The sequence below is a fragment of the Macaca nemestrina genome, chromosome 4, assembly GCF_043159975.1.
Source record: "Macaca nemestrina isolate mMacNem1 chromosome 4, mMacNem.hap1, whole genome shotgun sequence".
In the NCBI taxonomy this organism is placed as follows: Eukaryota; Metazoa; Chordata; class Mammalia; order Primates; family Cercopithecidae; genus Macaca; species Macaca nemestrina.
The window spans coordinates 99,139,614-99,164,560 of NC_092128.1; the positions used below are offsets into that span (position 1 = coordinate 99,139,614).

Genomic DNA, 24,947 nt, shown 5'->3' on the forward strand with positions numbered 1-24,947 from the left:
AGAAGAAAGCCTGGAAGGAGTGGAAGAAAGTGTGTAAAGGAGATGTGGATCTTATGGGAGGCATAGTGGCTTGTGCCTGTAGGCCTAGCTACTCAGAAGGCAGGAGAATTGCTCATGCCCAGAAGTTTGTAACCAGCCTGGGCAACATAGTGAGACTCACATCTCTATCGACCACACAAACAAAACAACAAAACGAAATCCCCACAAAAACTTACCAGGTTTGGTGGTGCCCACCCGCAGTCCCAGCTACTCGGGAGGCTGAGGCAGGAGTATTATTTGGGTCCAGGGGTTCAAGGCTGCAATGATCTGTGAGCTATGATGGCACCACTGCACTCCAGCCTGGACAACAGAGCAAGACCCTGCCTCTGAAAAAAAAAAAAAAAAAAGATATAATCCCCAGAGAAGGTGTATAAAGGAAAGACAGAGACAAGAAGGAAGACCTAGGATTTGGTGAGAGAATTCACATATTTGTTCAACAAATGTTTATGGAGTGCCTATTATATTAGACATCCATGAGCAAGACAAGATCTGTTTCCTGCAGTCTTTGATGGGTGTCTTTTCTAGCATTTATGTTGTTTAGATGTTCAGACTCTGAGTTTAGAGTAGACAATAGGTGGTATTTATTTTCCTGTGTAAAAGCCTGTTGGTAGTCATAATTTTCCATTAATTCATCATGAGTGGAGTCTATATATTAGGGTATGTTTCTTGAGTAATGAAATATGTATATCTGATGTGAGCTAATGGCTGACTTACATGAAACTGTACCTCTAGGATTTTCTGTGACAACTCTAATTTCATGTCATTGTAACACTTTCCCAACAGATGATTAGTAAAATGATTTCCTGAATGTGATTGAGTATGTAGACTTTTTCGTTTAAATAAATTAAAAGCAGAAAATTCTCATGTCACAATGTGTTCTGATTTTGTTTCAGAAGATATGTAAATCCATTGTCATTTTTCAAACAGGAAAACTGGAGTACAATGTAGAGAGCCCACTTGTAGTTTTGTACATATATATGAATATAAATATATATGACAGCTTTATTGAGATATAATTCATATACCATAAAATATGCCCTTTTAAAGTATACAATTCAGTGTATTTTAGTACTATATGATCACAGAATTGTGTAACTATCACCATTATCTCATTTTAGAACATTTTCATCACCCCAAAAAGAAACCTTGTATCAATTAGCAGTCACTCCCCATTATTTTCTCCCCATAGCCCCTGGTAACCATTAATCTACTTTCCGTCTATTTGGGTTTGCCTATTCTGATCATTTCTTATAAATGGAATCACCCAATACATGACATTTTGTGTTTATGTTCTTTCACCTGGCATAATTTTTTCAAGGTTCACCCATGTTGTAGCATATATCAGTACTTCATTCCTTTTCATAGTTGAATAACATTGAATGTATGGTTATATCACATTTTGTTTATCCATTCATTAGTTGTTGGACATTTGGGTTATTTCTACTTTTTGGCTATTACAAATAATGCTGCCATGAACATTGATGTACAAGTTTGCAAGTTTTTATGTGAACATATGTTTTCATTTCTTTTGGGTGTACACCCAGGAGTGGAATGGCTGGGTCATTTGGTAAGTCTTTGTTTAACATTTTGAAGAACAGCAAAACTGTTTTCTCAAGTGTCTGCCCCATTTTACAAACCCACCAGCAATATATGAGGACTCTAATTTTTCTGAATCATCACCAACACTTTTCAGGTGTCATTTTGATTTTGACCATTCTAGTGGGTATGAAGTGATACCTCACCGTGCTTTTCATTTGCCTTTCCCTAGTGACTACTGATGTTGACGATATTTTTATGTACTTATTTACCATTTGTATATTTTCTGTATTGAAGTATCTATTCAAATCATTTGCTCCATTTTTAATTAGGTTATTTGCTTTTTTATTGTTTAGTTGCAATAGTTTTTTTAGTATATATTCTGGATACTAGACCCTACCAGATATATGAATTGCAAATATTTTATCCCATTCTGTGGGTTTTCTTTTCACTTTCTTCCGGTGTCCTTTGAAGCACACAAAAAATTAATTTTGATGAAGTCCAATTGACCTATTTTTTCTTTTGTTGCTGGTACTTTCAGTTTCTTATCTAAGGATTTTTTTTTTTTTTTTTGCCAAATCCAAGATGAAGATTTATGTCTATGATTTCTTCTAAGAGTTTTCAGTTTTACCTCTTGTATTTTGTTCTATGGTTCATTTTAAGGTAATTTTTGTGTATATTTTTAATTAGGGATCCATCTTTATTCTTTTACATATGGGTACCCAGTTGTCCCACCATCATTTGTTGAAAAGATTGCTTTTTTCTTTCATTGGATGATCTTGGCATCCTTCTTGAAAATCAATTGATGATAAATGTAAGGGTTATTTATGGACTCTCAGTTCTATTTTATTTGTCTATATGTCTATCCTTATGCCAGTACCACACTGTCTTGATTACTGTTGCTCTGTAATGAATTTTGAAATCAGAATGTGTGAATCTTCCAACTTTGTTCCTTTTCAAGATTGTTTTAGCTATTATGGGCCCATTGAATTCCTATATCGATTTTAGGATCAGTTTGCCAGTTTCTGCGGAGAAGAAAGCTGGGATTTTGTTTAAGGTTGTGCTGAATGTGTAGATCAACTTGCAGAATATTGCCATCTAATGATACTAATTCTTCCAATTCATGAATGTTTTTCCATATATTTAGGTACACTTTAGCTTTTTAATGATATTTTGTGGTTTTCAGTGTACAAGTCATGTGCTTTTTTGTTAAATTTAGTCCCAATAATTTTATATTCTGATGCTTGTAAATAAAATTGTTTTCTTAATTTCATTTTCTGATGGCTTATTGCTGGTGTATAGAAACACAATTGAGTTTTGTATATTACCTTGTATCCTACAAGGCTACTGAACACATTTATTGGTCTTAATAGTTTCTTTTTTTAGTTGGATAATTCCTTAGTTTCTTCCATATGCAAGAATATGTCATCTGTGAATAGAGATAGTTTTACTGGGTCCTTTCCAATCTGGATACCTTTTATTTCATTTTCTTAACTAGTTGCCATAGCTAAAACCTTCAGTGAAACAGTAATAGTCAGAGCTGATATCTTTCTCTTATTCCTGAGCCTGAGTGTAAAACATTCAGTGTTACACGCATGTGATATCAGCTATAGGATTTTTGTTGTGTGTATTTCTTTTTTTTTTTTTTTGGTAGGCAGCTTTCATCAGATGGAGGAAATTCCCTTCTGTTCCAAGTTTTTGAAGTGTTTTATCATGAAACTCTGTTGGATTTGTCAATGCTTTTTCTATGTCTATGGAGATGATGATGCAGTTTTTATGCTTTACTCTATTGAGTTTGGCTATTATGTTGATTGGTTTTCAGATACTAAACCAACATTGTATTTCTGGGATGAATCCCACATGGTCATGGTATATAATCCTTTTTATATGTTGCTGGATTTGGGTTGCAAATCCCAACATTTATTTTGTTGGAGATTCTTGTATCTATATTCATAAGAAATATAGCTGTGTATTTTCTTTTCTTGTGATATCCTTGTCTTGTTGATTGCCTTGATATCAGGCTATAATGGCCTAATAGAGTAAGATGGAAATTGTTTCTCCTTTTTATTCTTTGGAAGAGTTTGTGAACCATTGGTGTTGATTCTTCTTTAAATGTTTGGTGGAATTTAGCATTGAAGCCATCTGGGCCTGATCTCTCCTTTGTGGAAAGGTGTGTGTGTGTGTGTGTGTGTGTGTGTGTGTGTGTGTTACTAATGCAATGTCTTTGTTTGTTGCAGGTTTATTCAAATTTTCTATTTTTTCTTGAGTATTTTTGGTAGTTTGTGTCTTTCTAGAAATTTGCCCTTTTCATCAGGATTGTCTAACTTGTTCACAATACAGTTGTTCATGCTACAGTTGTTTCGTTATTATTATTATTATTTTTTAAAAAACTGTTAAACTTTTTGAAAATACTACCATGAGGGCTCCTGAATGATGCAGTTATGCAGTTCTGGGTTCTATGCAGTTCATGCCTTGTGATAATAACTATTATGAAATGCTTACTGTGTATTGGATATGATGCAAAATACTTAATATACGTAGTTGTTAGTGTCACAACAACCCTTTGAGATAGGTTCTATGTTATTCTGGAAAGAGAGGCACATATGATTATATAATTGGTATGCTATGGGACTGGTAATTGCACTCAGATAACCTGGACACTTAGAGTAGAAACTACTGGTAGGGGTACTCTCATTCTCTCCAAGGCTTAGCTTAGGAGAAAAGAAAATTGGAGGGTGCTTCTTTATATACAACATCAGAGGTCCAGAGGATAGGATGCTAATGGGAGGGATATCAGGACTCCTGCAGTTTCAGGTGAGCTCTAGGGACCATGAGACTCTAGTAGGTACTGTAGAGGTAGAGAGTAAGGAAGACATTTTGAATTTCCACAAATTATTCCCTCGAGGTTGCCTCAAACTTAAGTGTAGGGGTTGTGCTAGGAGCTTGGACTGGGGATGCAGTGCTGAGCAGTTTGCTGCTAGGCCGTGGAAGGGTGTTCGACAAAGTTTCTCCAGTCTCCAGGGCAAGGGGACAGCCTGAGACCTATTCTTTGGAAATAACCTATAGGACCTAGAGCCTTTTGGAGCAATATTCATGTATTTATATCATAAATGTATTTCCAGGACTCACAGGTGCTTAGATTAATTCCACGCAGTGCAGAAACCATCCCAGGGTACTAGAAAATGGGTTGTTCCACTCTGTTCTCAAAATAGTGTAGGATTTGGGGGTAGAGGGCCTGAATTCAAGTCCTAGTTCTGCTTTTACTGATGGTGTGACCTCGGTCATATTACTTTCCCTCTCTAAATCTCAGATTCGTCATCTGCAAAATGAGGGGAAAAAAATACAACCATCACATAGATCATTCTAAGAACAAAATTAAATTAATGTTTGGAAAACGGCTTTGTAAACTGTTAAACTCTACAACGGTTAACTAACGGCTATTTTTTTTTCCCCATGTGGAAAAAGCCACTGAATGAATAATCTTTCGCATGAGTGTCCATTTATGTCAGCCTGCTAACGTCATACAGTGTGGCTTTGAAGTGTAGAAGGTGTGACTGTCAGGTTTTAAAGGGGAAGCAGAGAGACTATTTCTCTTGCCTCTCTGCAATGAAGCAAGCACAGCTGCAAAAGTAGTGATTTCACAGGATCTGTAGCACCTCACTGGGGCAGAAACAGTCAAAATAAGGACAACTGAGAAGCCAGACTCAGGTAGATTGAAGAAATGAAATAAAAACAGACCTGAAGGGCATAATAACACCTTCATTTAGAAAAAGTGTTATTAACATAAGTAAGCACTTATGTTTCTCTTGCGGTCTTTCTAGTAAATTCCATCCAGTTTTTACCCAATCACTTTCATCCTAACATATGACTGGAGTTAAAAAAAAAAAAAAAAAACAGTTCCAAAATGTTTAGCTTAGTTGGTACTTCATAAAAATCGAGAATGATAATGTTCTCCAAGAAAATGTCCTATCTCTCATCTGATGCAAGGGAATTTTCACCTATTGTGTGTTTGGTTCCTGACTCTCTCTTGCTATTGTTTACCTCAAATTTTCTCCTCTGTAAATTGGAGATAATAAAATACTTTTCCAGTAGGGTTGTGGTGAGGACAAAGTCAATGGCAATAAATCTGAGTTGCCTTCTCTTTCTTCTTTCTGCCTAAGCTTTTCATATCACAAGACCAATGTTACCAATCAGGAAGCATTTCTAAACAAGTCCTTCTGCCTAACCCCAAATATGCCCTGAATGGTCTGACTTTTCTTGGTTCAAGCGAGTCCCGATTCTGAAAGATACTGGAAGGTGCTTAGATGACATCTCTCCAGTCTGTTGACTCCTCTGTGGAACCTGAATCTCTCTGAGCCCCAAGGTCAAGGCTTTGCAAATCTGGGCTATGATCTGGAAGATGTAGTGCTCATATGGTTCTGGGCATCAGAACATGATTACATATTCCTCAGTCATAGACCACTATGAGTTAGGGTCCCCATAGAAACAGATGGCACACTTGAAGGGGTAATCAAAGAAAATGTAATGTATACAGGCCAACTGGGGACTAGTCATAGCCATAGCAGGGGACTTTTCCAACCCCTGAGGCTGGAGGGACAGGGGGCCAAGGGAAGACCCCATGGGGGAGGGCCATAGCTATTGGAGGGGGGCTGCCTGTCAAGCATGGAGAGACACAGCCACTACTACCCAGTGCTCAGCAGGCAGGGTAGGGCCTTCTACCCTTTAGCCCTCCAGTTGAAGGAATCTGGTAGTCAGGGAGGGGCAATCGGTAGAGGGCAGCCTCCTAGGGCACAGAGGGAAGAGAAGAGAAGAGAATGGATCTGGAAGGGCAGAGGAAGAATTGCCTGCAGAAAGACTTGCCATCCTCTCAGGGAGGGAGGGTCATTAGGACTGGCCATGGCATTATGCAGAATTACCCCACTTCCTGCAACTACAGGACAAGGCATCACAAACACATCCCATTAGTCCGTCCCTGTTTTTTTCTATAGTTTTGCATGCAGGGAAAGGAAAATACGTAATACTTCACAGGTTTCATTCCAATAAGTCCTATCTACTGTTGGCTGTGCATTCTAGGGCACAACTCTGGCAATACATATTGCAGACCTAGCACCTGTTCACAAGACCCTGCCCAGGATTTTTGAAAATAGGTTGCTGCTCCTGGTGATGTTTGCAGTTCTTTATTTTAATTCTGCAGGCAGAAAGAGAAGTTGCTGTTGTGGGGCGATAGGAGGTATGTCAGAATTTCCCACATTATTGTGAAGCTACCATGCAAATGTAAATGTTCCCTAGGATGGATAACAGAAAAGCCATCATCTTCCTCATGTCTATATCAAGTGGGCCAGGACAGCATCCCTGGAAAGAGATGGAATTGATGGGAGACTATCCCAAGATAAACTGCAGAAGGAACTTCTTCAGGACGGCCCCTAGGATGGGAGTGGGCATGATAACTCCAGTTACAGGGAGATGGGTTACAGTTCTCTATGAGGAGGAATCAACAATAAGAGAAAATGATGACAGGCAAGTGGCCTTAGGAGGTCATTAAAGCTACTGTAAGGAACAGCTAAGACAATGGTCAGAACTTCAGAAGTCATGACCAAGAGCAGATCCAGAATACAGTGCATGGGGACAGTGTGAGTTGGTGCCCAGCCTCCTGAACGGAAGTCATGAGTTTCTGAGGAGGAGCGCTTACCAGTGGAATAGAAATGAGCCTGTGAACGGCTGTGGCAGAACAAGCCATGGATAGGACATGGTGAGCTCATTTCTGGGATGCAATTTACCTGTTACAGGCTCCTTCCAAGGGCCAGGACCAGGTCTTGTCTGCCAATAGTGCCAAGCACATTAAAGATAATGCCCAGTCTCTCACAGGGAAAGTTCACAGTCACTGCAGTCTGCTGGCTGCACCTGGATGGCAAGTTCTTTGGGATGTTGTCACATAGACTAAAGCATCAGGGGTGTGGTTGAGTAAGATAACCTTGACTGTCCCCATCCATGAGGATGAGGGCAAGCTTAGATGATTGGGTCTGGGACCAGAGACATGGAACATGGGGTCTTACCTGTCTGAGACAGAGACAGATCTGCTCAACCAAGGATCATGGGCAATGGGTTGAGCAGGCACCAGGGTGGGGACAGGAGGTGCTAAGAATAATAGCATTTCCAGTTCTCCTTTGTTAAATCCTGACTCCTACAGATCAGTTGAACTCCCTCTTCTGTGCTCCCATTGTCTCCCTTGAGACTGGATCTCACTTTCACGGAGATGTGTAGCTATCAGCTTATGTCTGCCTGCCTTGAAGGCCACATATCAAGAGCTAACATTTATTGAGAGTTTACCATGTGCTAAATGCTTTATAGCTAGCTTCTCCTTCCATCTTCACAACAGACCTCTGAGGTAGTTGTCATTATTCTTCTTCCTATTTTGCGGACTAGAGAATGGAAATTCAGAGAAATTCAGTAGCATGTCCAAGATCCTGTACATCTTAATGTAAAGACAGATGGGATGGAGCTCAAATTCACAATCCCATGCTCTCAACTACTATGTGATCTCCTAGAGACTACATCTTTCCTTCATTTAGGTCTCCTCAACACCTAGCACGGTTCCAGGCAAGATAGGCAGCTGACAACGATTACGTTTGATAAATAAGTAGGGCCAGGCGTGCTGGCATGTGCCTGTAGTCCCAACTACTCAGGAAGCTGAGGTGGGAGGATCGCTTGAGCCAAGGGGTTCGAGGCTGCAATGAGCCATGATTGTACCACTGCACTCCAGCCTGGGCAACAGGTGAGACCCTGTCTCTAAATGACAAATAAATAAAAATTAAAAAGATAAGAAGTGGACCACCTGTGTACCTGCCATGCTGTGTGATCGCATAATCTAACAAATACGCCTATGGATTTACTGAATCCTGTTGTGCCCTGGGGAACAATGCAGAGACAGAGTGATGGCAAAGAAAATACTCATTGGAGAAATTAGCTCAGGCAATTAAGAGTTTGCTGGGTAGTCCTGAAATTATAGCTTGTGTTTAAATATATGGAAACAAATTTTAAAAATTAGGACTTTGATTTTTTTTTTTTGCCACATAAACATAAGTTCATACATGAATAAAAATTAATGTCTCTGCCAATGATTGATACTAAAATGCCATGCTATTCTTGCTTGTTATTTTTGTCACCAGAAAATAAACCATATTTACATGATTATAGAACCATATGCATTTCTGAAGTTTTAGATTCAGATTTCATAATGTAATAAGAGCTGGCAGTTACATAGCACTTACCATGTGCCAGACACTGTTCTCAATTGTTTACAGATGTTAAATCTTTTAATCCTCACATACTAATAATCCTTAGGAGGTAAGCACCATTATTATAAGATGCAAGGAAATGGAGGCACAGAGAGGTTAAGTGACTTATCCAAAGTCACACAGCTAATTATTGAAAGAACCAAGATTTGAACCCACATACTCTTTTTTTCCAACGTGATAATGCTTATTTATTTATTAAATATAAAATTTTTGTGAGTACACAGTAGATATATATACTTATGGAGTACATGAGATATTTTGATATAGGCATGCAATGTGTAATAATCATCACACCATTGAAGATGGGGTATCCAGCCCCTCAGCATTTATCTTTTGTGTTACAAATAATCCAATACTCTTTTAGTAATTTTAAAATGTACAATTAAATTATTATTGACTATAGCTACCTTGTTGTGCTACCAAATATTAGGCTTTATTCATTCATTCATTCTATTTTTTTGTACCCATTAACCATTCCTATCTCCCCCTGACTTCCCCACTACCTTTTCCAGCCTCTGGTAACCATCCTTCTACCCTCTATGTCCACGGGTTTACTTGTTTTGATTTTTAGATTCCATGAAGAAGACAGAACATGCGATGTTTGTCTTTCCATGACTGGCTTATTTTACTTAACACAGTGATCTCCAGTTTCATCCATATTGTTGCAAATGACTGAATCTCATTTTTTTTTATGGCTGAGTAGTACTTCATTGTGTATAAATACAACGTTTTCTTTGTCCATTCATCTGTTGATGGACACTTAGGTTTCTTCCAAATCTTGGCTAATTGTGAACAGTGCTACAACAAACATGAGAATGCGGACATCTCTTCAATATATTGATTTCTTTCCATTTGGGTACATACCCAGCAGTGGGATTGCAGGATCATATGGTAGCTCTATTTTTTAGCTTTTTGAGAAACCTCCAAATGGTTTTCCACAGTGATTGTACTAATTTACATTCCCACCAACAGTGTATGAGGGTTCCCTTTACTCCACATCCTCGCCAGCATTTGTGATTGCCTGTCTTCTGGATATATATAAGCCATTTTAACTGGGGCAAGATAATATCTCATTGTAGTTTTGAGTTGCATTTCTCTGATGATAAATGATGTTGCACACCCTTTCATATGTTGGTTTGCTATTTGTATGTCTTCTTTTGAGAAATGTCTCTTCAAATTTTTTGCCCAATTTTTTATTGGATTATTAGATTTTTTTCTAGAGTTGAGTGTCTTCTATATTCTGATTATTAAGCCCTCGTCAGATGGGTAGTTTGCAGATATTTTCTCCTATCCTTGGATTGTCTTTTCACTTTGTTGATTGTTTCCTTTGCTGTGCAGAAGCTTTTAAACTTGATATAATCCCATTGGTCCAGTTTTGCTTTGGTTGCCTGTGCTTGAGGGTATTACTCAAATCTTTGTCCAGACCAATGTCCTGGAGAGTTTTTCCAATGTTTTCTTGTAGTAGTTTCATAGTTTGAGGTCTTAGATTTAAATCTTTAATCCATTTTTGATTTGATTTTTGTATATGATGAGAGATGGGGGTCTAGTTTCATTCTTCTGTGTATGGATTTCCAGTGTTCCCAGCGCCGTTTATTGAAGACACTGTTTTTGCTCCGGTGTATCTTCTTGGCCTCTTCATTGAAAATGAGTTCACTGTACATGTGTAGATTCATTTCTGGGTTCTCTCTTCTGTTCCATTGGTCTCTGTATCTGCTTTTATGCCAAAACCATGCTCTTTTAGTTACTATAGCTCAGTATAATTTGGCTATTTTGGGTCTTTTGTGTGAACCCATATACTCTAAAACACTACACAGTACTACAGAGCTGGGACCTATTGGGCATTCACCACATGCTGCATTTAATCTTTATCACAATGCTGTGTGAAAAAGAATTGTTTTGTCCATATTATAAATAATAAAATTAAAATTCAAAGAAGCTTAGACATTTGTCCAAGATAAAACAAATGATCAACTGCAAGGAGTGAGGCAGGCCCTACAGACTCTCCTGGTATCCTTGCCGTCATCACACACTTCCAGATATACTTGTTTTATCTTACACTGAGTTTTTAATTTATCTTGAACAGAGTCAATCAATGTTCATAATAGAAAAAATATAAAATATAGATACAAAAACTGCATTATCTCATTGTCCCGCTGTAACCACTATAAATCTGTTAATGTTTGGCATTTCTTACATATAAAATCACAATAAGATAAAACACAATTTGTCAATTATTAAGTTTTTGACCAACCTTCAATGGATAAACCAATTCTATAATTTTACGCAGTTCTGTAAAACAAACCAAAACCAAAACAAATCTAACCTATGGAGAGAGAAAAATTTTATTTGACATGCTTTCCATCCCAACAAAAACAATCTCTAGCCACTAAACCCAAAATATGCCATCTTATAGTCAAAGCAAAAAAAAAAAAAAGAAAGAAAGAAAACATAGTAATTGAGATTGTCCTAGGTTTGGTTATATGGGATTGAAAAGGCTTTCACATCTTGTTTTCAAGGTGAATAAGTGTCTTCTGTTAGAAGAAAAATTTTATTATTGTAATTATAGCTAATGTATATTGTATATTTACTATATACTAGAAATTATTCTCTGCACTATATGTATATGTGTATGTGTGTATATGCTCATTTAATCCTCAAAAAAGCCTATGACGTAGGTATTATCTCTATTTATAGATGAGGAAATATGTGTGGATAAGTTAAGTTCCTCCCCAAGGTTACACAAGTGATTTGACCTCAAGCTGCAACTACAGAGCTGGCTGGTGGTAGCTATGTCACAGGGCTGTGTTCTTTCTGCTCCTCACCCCTAGGACAACATTCTTACTTTGCAGGGAAGTCTAAATATTTATTTATGCATGGGATAGGCTGTGTGATTTATTTTATGAGAAGGTGAGCATCTGCTCTGTGTCAGTCTCTATCTTGGTCCTGAGATGCCTTTAGCCCTCCCAGGATCCCCCAAGTGAATTACTAGGACCCTCATGTTTCACTTGGGGACGGAGGAACAGGTATTTCAATGACCCAAGGTCTCTCTCTGCAGCCTGGAATTCCTCAGTGCTTTTCTGTGCTCTGAGAATCAATCCTAGTCCTGGTTGATTTAAGACTTGCCTGCTTTTTTCTCTTACTTGGGGCTTCTCTCTCCCTGTGGGCCATGCTGCATCCTTGCCAGCCTTCTTTCAGTCCCTCAGACATGCCAAGCTCTTTGCTTTTGCTGTCCTTTCTGCCTGGACCACCCTCCCCTGCTTACTCTTCAAACAGCTCATATGCATTTGTCAGGCCTCAAACTAAATGTCACCTGTCCAGAGAGGTAAGCGTTACCTCCTCCTTCAAAAAACTTCCCCAGGCCAGGCGTGGGAGCTTTTCTTGAGGCCAGGAGTTCAAGACCAGCCTGGGCAACATAGTGGGACCCCATCTCTACAAAAAATAAAAAAATTAGCCAGGCGCAGGGGTGCACACCTATGGTCCCAGCTACTTGAGAGGCTGAGGTGAGAAGATTGCTTAAGCCTGGGAGATCAAGGGTGTAATGAGCTGTGAAGGCACCACTGCACTCCAGCCTGGGTGACAGAGCAAGATCCCATCTCCAAGAAAAACAATAAAAAGCTTCCTTGTGCACCTTCCTCTCTTTATCACATCACCCTCTTTATCTCTTTCAATGAACTCTCCAAAATGTGCTGTTACTTTCCTTGGTCACTTTCTTGGTTTCTGTGCTTGTGTTTTTGCTTGTTTTGTTTTTTGTCTCTTTGCGTTATAAGGTAAGCTCTATGAGAACAGAGGCCCCATCTTTCCCATTCAGTGTTTTCTACCCCACATCTGATACAAGGCCTGGCCCTGGTAGGTCCTCGGGAGACTTTTGCTGGAAGACTGAGTCTTCTGTCAGAAGATGGGGAAGATGAGGAAGACAGTGGCTTTCCCAGATGCCTTAAGAACGCTGACCCTGCACCGTGCTCAGCTGAATGAGGCTGGAAGCAGCCAAGCCCGGGCAGGGATCTGAGGTCACTGGATGAGAGCAGACAAAGGCTGCTGTCCCGTGTCTGGAAGGGCCCAGTGCCCGGCTTATTTGGCCAGATGTTCTTGGGAGTGTCTCATTGTCACCTTTGGGTGCATGACCCTGGCCTGTGGCAGGGAGCCTCCCTTGTTCTTTGAAGATTTCTAGCGAGTGTTTTAGGGTGTGCCTTTAAGTGGCTTTTGTGCACTGTGGAATTTGGCTCCTGACAGCCTCATTTTTTAACGGACTGTCTGAAGCCTGGTTTTGTTGTTGGATTTCGCTTTCTTTTCTTATCTTACTCCACTGACTCTCCTGTTTCAGAGGGCATCCCATGCCGATACCAAGCAAATTCTCCCCCTCTGAGAAGTCTGCTGGGTGTTGGGCAGCTGGGGAATGAGGCTCTGTGGGGAGGGGAAGTTTTCTCTTACGCTGTTCTTGTTGGAGCTTTCTTTGAGTATTACTAGTAGGAGAGGGATTGCAGGAATGACTTGGGACGTCAGGACTGGTCTGTGTAGGAAATCTGGAGAATAATGACTTTGGACTGCAGGGTGCATGCTGGGGAATCCTGACCTCAGTTTCCGCGGGTGTTGACTGGTAACTATTGGTTTCAAATGCGAGATGGGAGTCTTGCTCTCCCCATGTGTGGGATGTGCCCCATGGGGCTGTGTTTTGTAGGCAGTGAAGTTAAGGCTTGCCCAGAAAAATAACATGTTTTCCTTGCCTGGTGCTTGAGCTGTTTGCCCGATGACTGGCTGATTGGCGGTTTGGGAAGAAAGGAGACACTGGTTAACTGGGGTGTCCGGAGGATTTTTGTGTGTGTTTGTGTGAGTGGTTTCTTCTGTTTCTTTGGAAACAGTAGAGGACGGATGAGGAAATAGCGATCATACTACTACTTACAATTGAGTTTAAGGTCCTTGAGGCATCTTCCAAACATTAACTTGATGTCACTATTTAAATAATGCTATCACTTCGAGAAGACCAGAAATCCTTTGATGTCAGTATTGCAAAGGGGGATAGGAACACTGAGGGCTTTGGAAATAACTGGAAATTTTGGCATCCTAACTCATATTCTAACGACTTTACCCTGTGCTGTGTTTAGTACAGAGGCACTTAGTGGAGGAGATAAATCAAGTCCGTGTCTAATCAAGGCTTTCTTTCAGCCTTGATGGAAAATGCTTTTTTGAGATTAAAAATGCCTGACACATAGGATGTGATGGTATGTGAAAGATATGCTTTCATTATATAAAATTTTGACTACCCCCAAGCAGTAAAAAATTCAAAATCTGTTAGGCTTTCCACATGTATAAACCTTTCTGCCTCGGGAGGTGACCAGATTTTAGGGACAGAGGTACTGGATTATTCATCTTTAACTCCCCAGTGCCCCAAGTTAGGAAATGTTGCTATTATTGAGACATCATCTCTCCATTTTCTCAAGAGGTTGAAATGACCAGATCATTGATTATATTATGACTTCCTTTTTTTCACAGCTAACGGACACTTCATGCATTATTCAGAAGTTTCTTGTTTTTGGCCAGGTGTGGTGGCTCACGCCTATAATCCCAGGAGTTTGGGAGGCTGAGGTGGGAGGATTGCTTGAGTCCAGGAGTTCAAGAGCCTTCTGGGAAACGTAGTGAGACTCCATCTCTATTTTTTAGAAAAAGTAGCATTTTTAGAATTAAATATCACATGGGATATTTGGGGAACAAAAGGAGAGAAAGAAAAGAAAAAAATAAGGAAGAGCGAAAATAAGAATAAGTGTTAAGATTAAGAAAATGTAGTGTACTAACGAAAATGTAATAATGAAAAGAAGATTGGACTTTTTTTTTTTTGATAGTTCAAGTGGAGAGTAGGTATAAAGAGGGTGTCACAATCTGTGTCAGTCTTATATCCAGTGCCTCCAGGTAAGCCTAAAGCACTTACTGATAAGAAGGCTGAGTTTCTCATCTTATCCAGGGGCCTTCTGAACTCTTCCTGCCTGGCTGGGGTTGGGACTGCAGGGACAGGGTAGCCAGGCACATATGGGGACGTGGCCTTGCCAGCAAAGCACTTTACTTGTATTCTATGGCCAGGAGCCATCTTCAGGAAGGAAAACAGACATGTGCAGCTCCATCCCCAGCCCCTCCAGCCCAGGATGAGGAGTTCCTCTTGCCTGGCTTGCTCAGGTTCCAACAGCCACACTTTACCCCAGAGTCACGTGACCTATTACACCCGTCTGTAGGCTGGCAGCGATTTAACTTTTATAACAACTGTGAGAAGTAGGTATTGTCATTGTTGTAAAAGAGCCCAATGCAGTGAAATGAAAAACAAACACACAGACAAAACCTACCCAAGCTCATAGGTTGACTGGTATGTGGCAGAGCCAAGTTGGAACGCAGACTTGTCTCCAAGGTCCTTCTCGAGATCACGTAGAAGATAAAATAATTCTACTTGGGAACCTTCAAGTAAAAAGTTGGCAGATCAGGATTTGCTTGATAATTGCTAGATTATCGGAGAATCATCAAGTCAGGACCTCTTAAAAGATCATAACCTTCAACGTCCTTTGGAATCTTCAATCTCTCAACATATGCCACGAAGTGTATACATAACTCTGTGCCATGCGCCACCTCTGCAAGTCCATGTCTGCAAGTTGAGTGTACTATAAAAACAGTAACCAACATTTCACAGCACTTTACATTTATGAGGTGCTTTCCTAAATATCCCACTTGATCCTCCCAATGTCCCTGAGTCAGATAAAATCAGTATCACCTGTAGTGTCTTTTTATAGGAGAAAATTAATATTCAGAGGAGTTAAGTAACTTGCCTAAGATCCCACAGCTAATTAGCAAAGGAGCTGAGATTTAATTGTTTATTTTCTAACATAAAATCTGGTCTACTAATCACAATGTTAGGCTTACCATAAATAATGCAGTTTTACTTTTTCAGCATTAAAAGCAAAATAAAGCCTAAATTTAAAAAACAAGCAAACAAAATCCTTACTCCTAAAAGAATTAAAATATTGCTCCAGGGGTTATATGTGTGTGTGCAACTTGAACTGGCATCTTATTATGAGAAATATTTAGCTGTAAAAAAAGAGATGATATGATATTTGATGTAGTTAATGAAACAGTCTTGCTTTCTCATGGCCTCTGAACTCTCAAAGTACTTTACTAAAAGTACTTTATGGTCATTAAAATTCTGCTTTCCACCATAGACATCTGGGCACGCTTCCCTTTCCTACTGGAGAATCATTGCCCAGAGGGCAGGGACTGTTTGTGCCAAGCCTTCATTCTCCTAGCATGGGGCCTCATGCATGGTAGGTGCTCAGTGACGATGTGGGGAAGAAATGAATGAATGAGACCCGTGTCCTTGGTTTCTGATTCTGCCCCTGGTGCGTGCCCAAGTTGAACCGTGTTTGAACAAGTTCACTGTGATGGGTAATCAATCACTGTCCACAGGCCACTTTCCCTGAAGCAGTTTGTGAACAATGCCCCATCAAGGGCAGCCACAATTTCCCAGTGTGGATTTGGGGGCTGGCCTTTTCCCTTCCCCTTTCTTCAGCCTTTCAGTAAGCATGTCTCATAGGCCTTCTCCAATGCCCCTGCTGGGTGCTGCCTGTACCCTCTTCCCCTTTTTTCTTTCCCTTTCAGAAGGATCCAGGTTCTGGGTTTTTCCCAGCATGTGATCTACACTCCCCTGAGCAAAGAGACCATATTCATGCCTAGGAAGGACTCCTAGGTTTGGGAGCACAGGGGCATTTAAAGAAATCCTCTTTCCCTTTTCATGCTGATTTGAAGTATGGATTTGAAAATGGTGCTGTTGTTTGGGGACCTGAGCCCTGGGGCATAAAAAGAAAAGTCCCTGCGTTTGTTTGTTAATGGCTTGGACCTTTTGATGAATTGGAGTCTGGCACAGTGTTAACCTCCCGTGGGTGGTGGGGTTCAAGGAAAAGGCCTTTTCCTTCCATGTGCTTTTCCCAGAGTGTTTTAGTGGATTAGCAGGCTTTAGTGAGTGATTCTTTTGTTTAGTAGGAAGTTGAGAAAGACATGAAGGACTTTTCTAGTCCATGGAAATACTCTAGGAATCCCCCAAAACACAACTTATTAGGTGGGCATGGTGGCTCACACCTGTAATTCCAGCACTTTAGGAGGATGAGGCAGCAGGATTGCTTGAGTCTGGGAGTTTGAGACCAGCCTAGGCAACACAGGGAAACGATATCTCTACAAAAACTAAAAAATTAGCCGGGTGTGGTGGTGCACACCTGTGGTGTCCCAACTACTTGGGAGGCTGAGGTGGGAGGATCCCTTGAGCCCTGGAGTTTGAGGCCACAGTGAGCTATGATCACTCCAGCCTGAGTGACAGAGAGAGACCATGTCTCAAAACCAACAGACAAACAAACAAAACCCACAAAACCCCACACAGCTCATTTCTGCACTTTAAAAATGTTTAATGATCCTTCACTCTGGTGAACCTTGTGCAGAAAGGTGGGCCTAGAGTTTTGTAGTTGCTTCCTTATGCAATCAGTATCCTCCTCATGTTACAATACGAGCTAGGCATGAGTTTTGAGTCTTAAGCTTGTTTATCAGGATGAAAGAATCCCTGTAAAGTGTGTGAATAGATATACATATTTATATATATTATATATAAACTTCTCAATAAGAAAACAGGCCAAAAGAAAAAAATATGTATATGTGTGTGTATTTTTGCTCTTTTGGACTGATTAAGCTTTCTTACTGAGAAGTTGGTTAAGAGGCAAAAGTTTCCCTAATACGTATTCTGTGAGTGGAGGGCTAATGGTGCCAGCAACGTTAAAGCGGAATTTAGAAGCTTGTGATGTTTTCTATTTAAGTACAAAAAAAAAAAAAAAAAAAAAAAAAAAAAAAGGAAAACACATTCTTTATGTTGGAGCTGTCCTCTCAGTAATAATAGAAAATCAACAAGGCAATTATCACAAGTGGAAAGGCATCGGAGCAGGAGATATATTTGTATGTTAGGGCAACTCTTTCTTTTGCTACTGTTGAGTCAACACTGCTCTAGATAAAGGTTATCTGGACAGTGGGAGCTGTAGGTGGCCAAACCAGATCATTTACCTAGAAAAAGCCACCTTAATTGATACCAGCTTAGTCATCTCTCTCCTCTATGGATTGAACCTGCAAGAGTATGCTTATGCTTAGTTTAAGTGTTGGCAACAGACCCCAGCCCTCCCTCACACTGACAGGGAATGATAATTTCACATACTTTTTTGAATATTCATAAAGTTTTAATTGGCATTGAATCTGGCCTTGTCATAAGCTTAACTTTGCCCGAGTTTTTTAGAGCGCTTAGAAAAGTATAAAGAGGTGGGGACGCACTTAGTCCCTTTCATCTCTTCTGTATGTGGTCTTTGTTTTCATTGCCTCACTCATCCTGTTGTCTTATTCTTAATTTGCCTTTTACCCTAAACTGGGTGGCATGGGCGAGGCAGTTGTGGGTACTTACACTCTAATTATTCTTGCAAAAGCCACACTATTGGCTATCAGATCAGGAGACTCCAGTGTTGCACAGATCCAGCCATCCTGTGCATTGCGGAATATCCCATATCCCTGGCCCCCTCCCACTAAATGCCACAGTGACCCCCTCAGTAATAATAGCAGTCAATAATTGGCTTCACATATTTCCAAATCCCCTTACTGGGCCACCCAAGGAAATGATGCCTTTTCCAGGCAGACAGATGAAATGTGCCTTTTGCTAACATTTAGAACGAGAACCTTGTTTGAATGATGAGAGCATCTTCGGATGGCATAAGATTTTTGCCTTAACACGGCCTTTAAGTGACCTCCTAGTACTGTCAATTGTTCGCACGCTTGACATTTGAAGCAGAATGTGTGAGGAAGCTGAAACAAGGCTTCGGTATATTTTTACCCTGTGTTCAACGGACACCGTGAGCTGTCGCAGGCTCAGAACACAACTGCTGGCTACTTTAGAATACAACCTGGGAATGCCCCAGCTTTCTGCTGGGATCAAGGGAAAAAAGCACCCAGTTTGATACCATCATTCTCAAATGTCTTTCAAGAGGAAGTCAGTAGATGTCATCATAAGAGTTAATGGTAAGATGAAATAGTCTCTTCCCGGTTTCACCGAAAGCAGAGTGGTCTGGCTTGGACCTCACTGGGCTTGATGCAGTCTCACGTGTGGTAGCTCACATTCATGCAGAAAAAGACACATTTTCAGATGTTTTGAGTATGACTTCAGCCCATACATTGGATGGACCAAATGTATATTGTTGCTGAAGATATAGATACTTATCTAGAATAAAAATCCAAAAAAAAACCCCAACAATATCCAATAAAAATCATCTGCATGTGTGAAAAGAAAACTAAGACTAGACTGAAAAGTTGTGACTCTTAAGAATATTTAAAGAGATTTATTTTACATGAAAATTGTTTAAAAATCAAATGCACTCAAAATGCATTGAAAAGTATCTATCTCGAGGCAGAGTAGTACCATTTGGGAATGTGTTCCAATTCTAAAGAGGCAAATTTTACTGTAGTAAGGCACAAAGGGAGAAGAGAAAACTGTACAGCTGACCTTTTTCTTAGATTTTCCAAAAGGCAAGCTGCTTTTCACCAGTATGAAGAATGATCCAGTTTTGCACTGAATTTCTTTGCTATCATAGTCTTTTCTCTCAGGAGTTCATGGGGGCAGTTATTTTAAATTACAATGAAATATTTTCTTTTCTGGAAAAATAAAGATGACAGTGTCAACCCAAACCTTGGCTATGTTTTGTTCTCAGTTTTCCTTTTTGTTTTCTTTCCTTTTTGTGCACGGTGACAGCAGGTAAAAAGGAAGAGAGTTCGCCACCATTCGGCGTGTTTTCTGAGGTTATGTTAAGTCCCATTAGAAACAAGCCAAATTATTTGGTTACATTTAATATTTCCTTCAAAACCTAAGAATCTCTACACTAGTGTTTTGTTAACCACACATATGTCAAATAAACTTTTTTTTAGAGATGTGATGTCAAATAACCTTTTTTTTAGAGATGTGATGTCTTCTGCAAGAAAGTGTATTGTACTAGATGGCAACAAGGGGACAAGGACCTAAATGCAGCTCACATGCATTCAGCGACTTACTCAACAATGTCTCTCATGCTTCACACAAGTGCTTATTACCAAGTATGTTCTGAACTATTGAACCCATAGAGAGGAAAGCTATAAGACAGGATTATGCGAAACAAAAATCAGAATTAGCCAGTAACTTTGAAAAAAATACCTCCGATCTAAAGAAACATATGGAAAACTTAAAAAAAAAGAAAGAAAGAGGAATCTAACATATGAAAACCCAATCCCACTGGAATGTTTTTCTATACACAGCATAAACGCCACATAAATAAAACCACAGACCTCTGCAGAAGTACGTGAGAGGAGGTGAGCCCCCAGCACTCTCTCCTGTTAGGGCCCCCTCTGGGAAGTAAGACCCGGGTTAGTTTCCAGAGACAAAAGCTGTTTGGAAATCCTTCCTCCTGGGAACAGTGGGCCTCATTGGAGGGGAACTTCTGACAGCCCCTAAGCATAACACAAAGTGTGACGCAATCCCAAAGGGGGCTCTGATTCAGGTTGTAGGATTCTGAGCTTTTGGGATACCAGGGGATGGCAAATATCTTTGAAGAACAGGGATATTTTTCTGGTTTGAACAGAATAGTAGTCTTTAACCACAGTGTTATGTGTCAAGTTCAGGCCTTCCGGGGGGAGACTACTGGCTCTAAGCTGCCCAGGAACACATCCTCTTCACGCCAAGTTCTGGTGAAATGTTCGCTTATAAGGTATAGTCCCACTCTTGGTCTTGTTCCCTCTGTAAATCTCTGGTTTGAAAACCTTGTAGCATTCAGGCGTTTCAAGCTTGAGGGCTGAAATGTCACTTTTAAAGCAGGGTTAAAAAGGTCACACAGCTGCAAATAATAATAGCCCAATGAAATTCAGATTCTGACAGCAGTCCGCTTCAAGAATAACACTGCAACAGGAAACAAGCCCACTAGATCCTTTTACCAGTAATGCGGTAAGAACTCTACTGATAAAATGAGTATATGCGTGTGTCTGTGTGAGAGAGACAGACAGACAGGCATAAGGAAACAAACACACAAAGAGAGGAGAGAAAGGCACACACTGAGAAATAGGCTCGCAAAGAGACAGGGGAGATGCCCACAGAAACAGAGAGACACACACACACAGACACAGAAGGATTCAAACACACACACAAAGTAGCTGATTTTCTTGGATGGAAATTCAAGGTGTTTATTTTTCTATTGGAAATTGTGATATTCAGGTTTGAAAAATAAAGATATATTTGAAATCCAGAGGGCTTACTTTTCTCTTAATTTACAGTTAGCTCCCAATAGTTATGTTTTCACGTAATACCTCTTTGAATGGTCCTGTTCTACAGTGTTTTACTACAATGGCACTGTTTTGCAGATGAGCAAATAAGATAATGAAAGATGCAATATCCCTCCCAAAGAAAGACATTGTTAGCTCCAAATTGCATATATAATTCCTTCCCAACAGCTAGCCACATGTGGGGATATCCTACCTGCATCCTTGCTTTGCAAGTAGAACCAGGCATCTTTGAAGAAAATAAATAGAGTGTGTTTTCGGTGAATGTGTGTTGGGTTATTATTGTGTGTGTCCCCTTGCCCTTCTGACAGATGTATTGAGATAAATATTTGCTTTGTTTCAGAAACACGAAGTGCAAATTGGCCATGGCCTTAACTAATTTAATTAATAAACAACATTTGTTCCCAGGAAGAAAGCAGGATTGATGTGGAGTGTCACACAGTGTGACTGACTTAAGGTGCTCCTGTTTTCCAGCTGTTTTTGGCATTTCAGGAAGGTCCAGTTTCCTCCTCTGGAACCCTTCTGAGGTCTCATAAGCTCAACAAAGCAGCACGATCTGTTTCATGTGAGTCCTGCCAAGAAGGCTCTTCCCACACTCACAGTAGAGTGATAAATGCTGACAAATGTTGTCAATATCACAATTAAAATTCAAGCCCCCCTTTCAGATCTATAATGCATTCATTTCCAGATTAACAATATCAGAGGTGATGGGGACGTAGCCATATTATTGTTAGTGCTCACTGATACTCACGATTTCAGGTCGTAACTTTGAAGTTCCTATAACTTTGGGTATTTAAAAGAGTACATGCCAAGTTTTCAGATTAGAACAGCCCTTGTAGTGTCTTACTATTTACTATTGCAAATTCAATATCACTGTATGAGTCCATCTGCTGTGAATGGAGGAAACTTGTGCCATCCCACTAAGATTAGAGTTTGATGTTAACTAGGGATTAGTAATGACTTTCTACAATTTACACGGGCAAACATCACTCTTGGCTGATTACTGCAAACCAGATGATGTCAATTTTCCCCCTCTTTGGGCTTAGTTGTTACCCTTAAGTTTACAATAGGTATTTACAGTATACTGTGTAGGCTGTCCACGTTTTCAGTATCATTTGCTTTTTGCAGTGTTTGCCTTTCGTGAAATGGTATTTCCAAGTATATCCCTAAATGGCTGGCAAAGCATTTGAATGGATTGCATGAGCCATTGTGGACGATTTCCCATTTTAGACCAGGAATTTGTGGGGTCAAACACTGAACAATGAAAGAGATTCTTGCTCATTGTGAGGCCAGAGGAATCCAGTGGCAATCGAGGGTTTGAATTGTAAATCAAGCTTGTCATCTCCTTGTCAACCATGAAAAACCTCAACTCACTTTATGTACTATTAGGGTTTGTTATCAGAGTTTTTTTGTTATCTTCCCCAAATTTGAAGGAAATTAAACGTAGGGGGCATTTTTTCTAATTGACTATTGAATCTGAATTTTGGAAAAGAGGAACAAAAATGAGTACTGTTTAGAAACTGTTAAATGATGAGGCAGCATCTGCCACAATTATGACAATGTCTAACCAAAGAAATCAGACTACTCAGTGTCTTCCAAAGGTGCTTCATGGGGGTCATACTCAGCCCACATGTGGTTAATAAACTGGACTTTAATGATGTCAATGTCTATGGCAACATTAACAGACAATTTATAATGAATTAATATGTTTACTTGTGAGATTGAATAAAACTAGATTCACTCATTGTTTCTACTGAAAGCACCTTTGACTTTTTTCCATGAAATCTGGAGAGATTTCTTCTCTGGCCATAACTGTCAACAGGTAGACTGAGTGGTCCCCAAAACTACCTTCCTCACCAATAACTTGATTCAGGGCAAACACTGTTTGAAAACCACTGCCTCAGGAGTGGAGAATAGGCAAACTGTTTGGGGCAGTGTATTGTGATGATTCAGGATCATTATCCATTCCACAAATATTTATTGAACGCCTACTATGTAAGCTTTATGCAGTGGAGCTTAGGGTATGGCAGTTGCCAAGCAAAACTTGGTTCATTAAAAAATCCAAGCCAGTAAAACAACTGAATGGGAAATGAGAGGATGAGGACTGAGAGAGAACAGCCTCGTTCAAATCCTGTCTGAGTAATTTGCCCCCACCTGATGAATGGTTAAAGAATCTATGCAGGGCTTTATTTAATAAGAGTCTGTTTGAGAGAATAATTATTACAATATGTGCTAGAAAAGAACCATACTAATAGACCATAAAAATAAACCATGGTTCTTGACTAATACACTAGACCAGATCATACTCGTTGATAAAAGTAATAAAGCCTACATGGTAGAGAGGTACCATTTAGAAAAACTATTGCAAACACCTACACAGAAAGGAATTAGCAAGAGAATGCTATTTGCAGAGGGCTAAATGTGGGAACTGCAGGGCATCAGAATAAAGCAGTTGAAGTTCACACACTTATATATACACACCCACTCACTTCAGACCTTATTAATCACTGAAAACTTATTTTAGCAACTGCCACTCCACTTGAAGACTTTTATTCCAGTATTATGTTGCTAAAACATATTTGGTCCATGGGATCCATGGCATGTAATACATTGATACAGACTCACTTATGTTTTAAAATAAAATAGTAACATAACAATTGTAACTCAGTAGAACCTATCAATGACTAAACTCTAAGTGATTTGAGGACAAATTGTACTTCTCAACTTGTGTCTTCTGAGGCATGATTTCTTATACTGACATATCTCAGTGGCTAACAGATTAGATTGCTCGTATTCCTCTAAACATAACATCCACATCATGAAGACTCAATGAAGACAGTAGAATCTATGTGGCTGAGCCTTTTGTTGTCTTCAAGCACCAGCATCATCCTGTAATTCTAAAGTATTTGCTGCAGCTCATATGCAAATGCAGCCATTAATTAAGATAAGGCAAACAATGTTGACATCAAAAAGAATTGCCGAAGTATTAGCATTATGGGCCTGAATTTCTGGGGAAGGTCAGTACTTTGGTGGGCCGGGGATTGGGATGGGGTTGGATTATGGTAGAAAAATACTTTCTCCTCATACTTAAGTGTCTGGGCTTGGTCAATCTCTTCCCTACTTTGGCTTATTAATGAATCTCTTTAAACTTTCAGCAGTAGCACTTCCAGTCTTGATCATTTCTGTTGCTTGGACATTAATCTAATTATTATAATTAATTACCACTTTCAGATGTAGGCCATAAATGTGCACATATGAAACTTTCTCATTTTACCGTCACATCATCTAATGTTACCTGGTAAGAATAACATTCTACATTAGCAACTAAAGCTCTTAAGTGGCATCCAAGAAAGACTCATCTTAGGCAAATAAGATCGTACTTTATATTTTGTAATTTTATAAATAGATAATATTTAATATTAGAGTGAGGTTTCAGTAACACTTTCCCAAAAAACCCCGGCAAACAACACACGAATATACAGACCTTTCTCCATAATTTGAAAATATCTACCAGGCTCCATAGCCAATATTAAGAGGAATGAGGTTGCTGAAGGTTGGTTTTTATACCTCTCTTATTAAGGTATGGGCCTTAGGCATGGAGTAATTAAATGATCTGGCAGTGGTCAGGCAGAGGAAGGCTACAGAGACAGAGAAGTTCCAGGAAAGCATTTACATGAATTTACTAGAAAACTAAGATGTAGTTAATTAATGGATAGCCCGACAACTCTGTTGTTTATT

The 24,947-nt window shown here is 39.7% G+C and overlaps 1 protein-coding gene across 6 annotated transcripts in view; it reads left to right on the plus strand.

Annotated features, from left to right (window-relative positions):
• LOC105475779 (cAMP responsive element binding protein 5) overlaps positions 1–24,947 on the plus strand; it is a 415,489-nt gene that overhangs the window by 50,540 nt on the left and 340,002 nt on the right. The gene's annotated exons all lie outside the window — the stretch shown is intronic.